The sequence below is a fragment of the Ranitomeya imitator genome, chromosome 1 (genome assembly GCF_032444005.1).
Source record: "Ranitomeya imitator isolate aRanImi1 chromosome 1, aRanImi1.pri, whole genome shotgun sequence".
Classification (NCBI taxonomy): Eukaryota; Metazoa; Chordata; class Amphibia; order Anura; family Dendrobatidae; genus Ranitomeya; species Ranitomeya imitator.
The window spans coordinates 656,054,123-656,060,122 of NC_091282.1; positions in this window are offsets into that span (position 1 = coordinate 656,054,123).

Genomic DNA, 6,000 nt, shown 5'->3' on the forward strand with positions numbered 1-6,000 from the left:
TGACTGCTGATCTGTGTATCTAATCTACAGTGTGTGATACTGACTGCTGATCTGTGTATCTAATCTACAGCATGTGATACTGTCTGCTGTGTATCTAATCTACAGTGTGTGATACTGACTGCTGATCTGTGTATCTAATCTACAGCGTGTGATACTGACTGCTGATCCGTGTATCTAATCTACAGTGTGTGATACTGACTGCTGATCCATGTATCTAATCTACAGTGTGTGATACTGACTGCTGATCTGTGTATCTAATCTACAGTGTGTGATACTGTCTGCTGATCTGTGTATCTAATCTACAGTGTGTGATACTGACTGCTGGTCTGTGTATCTAATCTACAGTGTGTGATACTGACTGCTGATCTGTGTATCTATTCTACAGCGTGTGATACTGACTGCTGATCCATGTATCTAATCTACAGTGTGTGATACTGTCTGCTGATCTGTGTATCTAATCTACAGTGTGTGATACTGACTGCTGGTCTGTGTATCTAATCTACAGTGTGTGATACTGACTGCTGATCCATGTATCTAATCTACAGTGTGTGATACTGACTGCTGATCCATGTATCTAATCTACAGTGTGTGATACTGAAAGCTGATCTGTGTATCTAATCTACAGTGTGTGATACTGACTGCTGATCCATGTATCTAATCTACAGTGTGTGATACTGACTGCTGATCTGTGTATCTATTCTACAGTGTGTGATACTGACTGCTGATCCGTGTATCTAATCTACAGCGTGTGATACTGTCTGCTGATCTGTGTATCTAATCTACAGTGTGTGATACTGTCTGCTGATCTGTGTATCTATTCTACAGCGTGTGATACTGACTGCTGATCTGTGTATCTAATCTACAGTGTGTGATACTGACTGCTGATCCATGTATCTAATCTACAGCGTGTGATACTGACTGCTGATCTGTGTATCTAATCTACAGCGTGTGATACTGTCTGCTGATCTGTGTATCTAATCTACAGCGTGTGATACTGTCTGCTGATCTGTGTATCTAATCTACAGCGTGTGATACTGTCTGCTGATCTGTGTATCTATTCTACAGCGTGTGATACTGACTGCTGATCTGTGTATCTAATCTACAGTGTGTGATACTGACTGCTGATCCATGTATCTAATCTACAGTGTGTGATACTGACTGCTGATCTGTGTATCTAATCTACAGCATGTGATACTGACTGCTGATCTGTGTATCTAATCTACAGCGTGTGATACTGTCTGCTGATCTGTGTATCTAATCTACAGTGTGTGATACTGACTGCTGATCTGTGTATCTAATCTACAGCGTGTGATACTGACTGCTGATCTGTGTATCTAATCTACAGCGTGTGATACTGACTGCTGATCTGTGTATCTAATCTACAGTGTGTGATACTGACTGCTGATCTGTGTATCTAATCTACAGTGTGTGATACTGTCTGCTGATCTGTGTATCTAATCTACAGTGTGTGATACTGACTGCTGATCTGTGTATCTAATCTACAGTGTGTGATACTGACTGCTGATCTGTGTATCTAATCTACAGCGTATGATTCTGACTGCTGATCCGTGTATCTAATCTACAGTGTGTGATACTGACTGCTGATCTGTGTATCTAATCTACAGTGTGTGATACTGACTGCTGATCTGTGTATCTAATCTACAGCGTGTGATACTGTCTGCTGTGTATCTAATCTACAGTGTGTGATACTGACTGCTGATCTGTGTATCTAATCTACAGTGTGTGATACTGACTGCTGATCTGTGTATCTAATCTACAGTGTGTGATACTGACTGCTGATCTGTGTATCTAATCTACAGCGTGTGATACTGACTGCTGATCCGTGTATCTAATCTACAGTGTGTGATACTGACTGCTGATCTGTGTATCTAATCTACAATGTGTGAGACTGACTGCTGATCTGTGTACCTAATCTACTGCGTGTGATAATGTCTGCTGTGTATCTAATCTACAGTGTGTGATACTGACTGCTGATCTGTGTATCTAATCTACAGTGTGTGATACTGTCTGCTGATCTGTGTATCTAATCTACAGTGTGTGATACTGACTGCTGATCCATGTATCTAATCTACAGTGTGTGATACTGACTGCTGATCCATGTATCTAATCTACAGTGTGTGATTCTGACTGCTGATCTGTGTATCTAATCTACAGTGTGTGATACTGACTGCTGATCCATGTATCTAATCTACAGTGTGTGATACTGACTGCTGATCCATGTATCTAATCTACAGTGTGTGATACTGACTGCTGATCTGTGTATCTATTCTACAGCGTGTGATACTGACTGCTGATCCGTGTATCTAATCTACAGCGTGTGATACTGTCTGCTGATCTGTGTATCTAATCTACAGTGTGTGATACTGTCTGCTGATCCATGTATCTAATCTACAGCGTGTGATACTGTCTGCTGATCTGTGTATCTATTCTACAGCGTGTGATACTGACTGCTGATCTGTGTATCTAATCTACAGTGTGTGATACTGACTGCTGATCCATGTATCTAATCTACAGTGTGTGATACTGACTGCTGATATGTGTATCTATTCTACAGCGTGTGATACTGACTGCTGATCCGTGTATCTAATCTACAGCGTGTGATACTGTCTGCTGATCTGTGTATCTAATCTACAGTGTGTGATACTGTCTGCTGTGTATCTAATCTACAGTGTGTGATACTGACTGCTAATCTGTGTATCTAATCTACAGTGTGTGATACTGACTGCTGATCTGTGTATCTAATCTACAGTGTGTGATACTGACTGCTGATCTGTGTATCTAATCTACAGCGTGTGATACTGTCTGCTGTGTATCTAATCTACAGTGTGTGATACTGACTGCTGATCTGTGTATCTAATCTACAGCGTGTGATACTGACTGCTGATCCGTGTATCTAATCTACAGTGTGTGATACTGTCTGCTGTGTATCTAATCTACAGTGTGTGATACTGACTGCTAATCTGTGTATCTAATCTACAGTGTGTGATACTGACTGCTGATCTGTGTATCTAATCTACAGTGTGTGATACTGACTGCTGATCTGTGTATCTAATCTACAGCGTGTGATACTGTCTGCTGTGTATCTAATCTACAGTGTGTGATACTGACTGCTGATCTGTGTATCTAATCTACAGCGTGTGATACTGACTGCGGATCCGTGTATCTAATCTACAGTGTGTGATACTGACTGCTGATCCATGTATCTAATCTACAGTGTGTGATACTGACTGCTGATCTGTGTATCTAATCTACAGTGTGTGATACTGTCTGCTGATCTGTGTATCTAATCTACAGTGTGTGATACTGACTGCTGATCCATGTATCTAATCTACAGTGTGTGATACTGACTGCTGATCTGTGTATCTAATCTACAGTGTGTGATACTGACTGCTGATCTGTGTATCTAATCTACAGTGTGTGATACTGTCTGCTGATCTGTGTATCTAATCTACAGTGTGTGATACTGACTGCTGATCTGTGTATCTAATCTACAGTGTGTGATACTGACTGCTGATCTGTGTATCTAATCTACAGCGTATGATTCTGACTGCTGATCCGTGTATCTAATCTACAGTGTGTGATACTGACTGCTGATCTGTGTTTCTAATCTACAGTGTGTGATACTGACTGCTGATCTGTGTATCTAATCTACAGCGTGTGATACTGTCTGCTGTGTATCTAATCTACAGTGTGTGATACTGACTGCTGATCTGTGTATCTAATCTACAGTGTGTGATACTGACTGCTGATCTGTGTATCTAATCTACAGTGTGTGATACTGACTGCTGATCTGTGTATCTAATCTACAGCGTGTGATACTGACTGCTGATCCGTGTATCTAATCTACAGTGTGTGATACTGACTGCTGATCTGTGTATCTAATCTACAATGTGTGAGACTGACTGCTGATCTGTGTACCTAATCTACAGCGTGTGATAATGTCTGCTGTGTATCTAATCTACAGTGTGTGATACTGACTGCTGATCTGTGTATCTAATCTACAGTGTGTGATACTGTCTGCTGATCTGTGTATCTAATCTACAGTGTGTGATACTGACTGCTGATCCATGTATCTAATCTACAGTGTGTGATACTGACTGCTGATCCATGTATCTAATCTACAGTGTGTGATTCTGACTGCTGATCTGTGTATCTAATCTACAGTGTGTGATACTGACTGCTGATCCATGTATCTAATCTACAGTGTGTGATACTGACTGCTGATCCATGTATCTAATCTACAGTGTGTGATACTGACTGCTGATCTGTGTATCTATTCTACAGCGTGTGATACTGACTGCTGATCCGTGTATCTAATCTACAGCGTGTGATACTGTCTGCTGATCTGTGTATCTAATCTACAGTGTGTGATACTGTCTGCTGATCCATGTATCTAATCTACAGCGTGTGATACTGTCTGCTGATCTGTGTATCTATTCTACAGCGTGTGATACTGACTGCTGATCTGTGTATCTAATCTACAGTGTGTGATACTGACTGCTGATCCATGTATCTAATCTACAGTGTGTGATACTGACTGCTGATCTGTGTATCTATTCTACAGCGTGTGATACTGACTGCTGATCCGTGTATCTAATCTACAGCGTGTGATACTGTCTGCTGATCTGTGTATCTAATCTACAGTGTGTGATACTGTCTGCTGTGTATCTAATCTACAGTGTGTGATACTGACTGCTAATCTGTGTATCTAATCTACAGTGTGTGATACTGACTGCTGATCTGTGTATCTAATCTACAGTGTGTGATACTGACTGCTGATCTGTGTATCTAATCTACAGCGTGTGATACTGTCTGCTGTGTATCTAATCTACAGTGTGTGATACTGACTGCTGATCTGTGTATCTAATCTACAGCGTGTGATACTGACTGCTGATCCGTGTATCTAATCTACAGTGTGTGATACTGTCTGCTGTTTATCTAATCTACAGTGTGTGATACTGACTGCTAATCTGTGTATCTAATCTACAGTGTGTGATACTGACTGCTGATCTGTGTATCTAATCTACAGTGTGTGATACTGACTGCTGATCTGTGTATCTAATCTACAGCGTGTGATACTGTCTGCTGTGTATCTAATCTACAGTGTGTGATACTGACTGCTGATCTGTGTATCTAATCTACAGCGTGTGATACTGACTGCGGATCCGTGTATCTAATCTACAGTGTGTGATACTGACTGCTGATCCATGTATCTAATCTACAGTGTGTGATACTGACTGCTGATCTGTGTATCTAATCTACAGTGTGTGATACTGTCTGCTGATCTGTGTATCTAATCTACAGTGTGTGATACTGACTGCTGATCCATGTATCTAATCTACAGTGTGTGATACTGACTGCTGATCCATGTATCTAATCTACAGTGTGTGATACTGACTGCTGATCCATGTATCTAATCTACAGTGTGTGATACTGACTGCTGATCTGTGTATCTATTCTACAGCGTGTGATACTGACTGCTGATCCGTGTATCTAATCTACAGCGTGTGATACTGTCTGCTGATCTGTGTATCTAATCTACAGTGTGTGATACTGTCTGCTGATCCATGTATCTAATCTACAGCGTGTGATACTGTCTGCTGATCTGTGTATCTAATCTACAGCGTGTGATACTGACTGCGGATCCGTGTATCTAATCTACAGTGTGTGATACTGACTGCTGATCCATGTATCTAATCTACAGTGTGTGATACTGACTGCTGATCTGTGTATCTAATCTACAGTGTGTGATACTGTCTGCTGATCTGTGTATCTAATCTACAGTGTGTGATACTGACTGCTGATCCATGTATCTAATCTACAGTGTGTGATACTGACTGCTGATCCATGTATCTAATCTACAGTGTGTGATACTGACTGCTGATCCATGTATCTAATCTACAGTGTGTGATACTGACTGCTGATCTGTGTATCTATTCTACAGCGTGTGATACTGACTGCTGATCCGTGTATCTAATC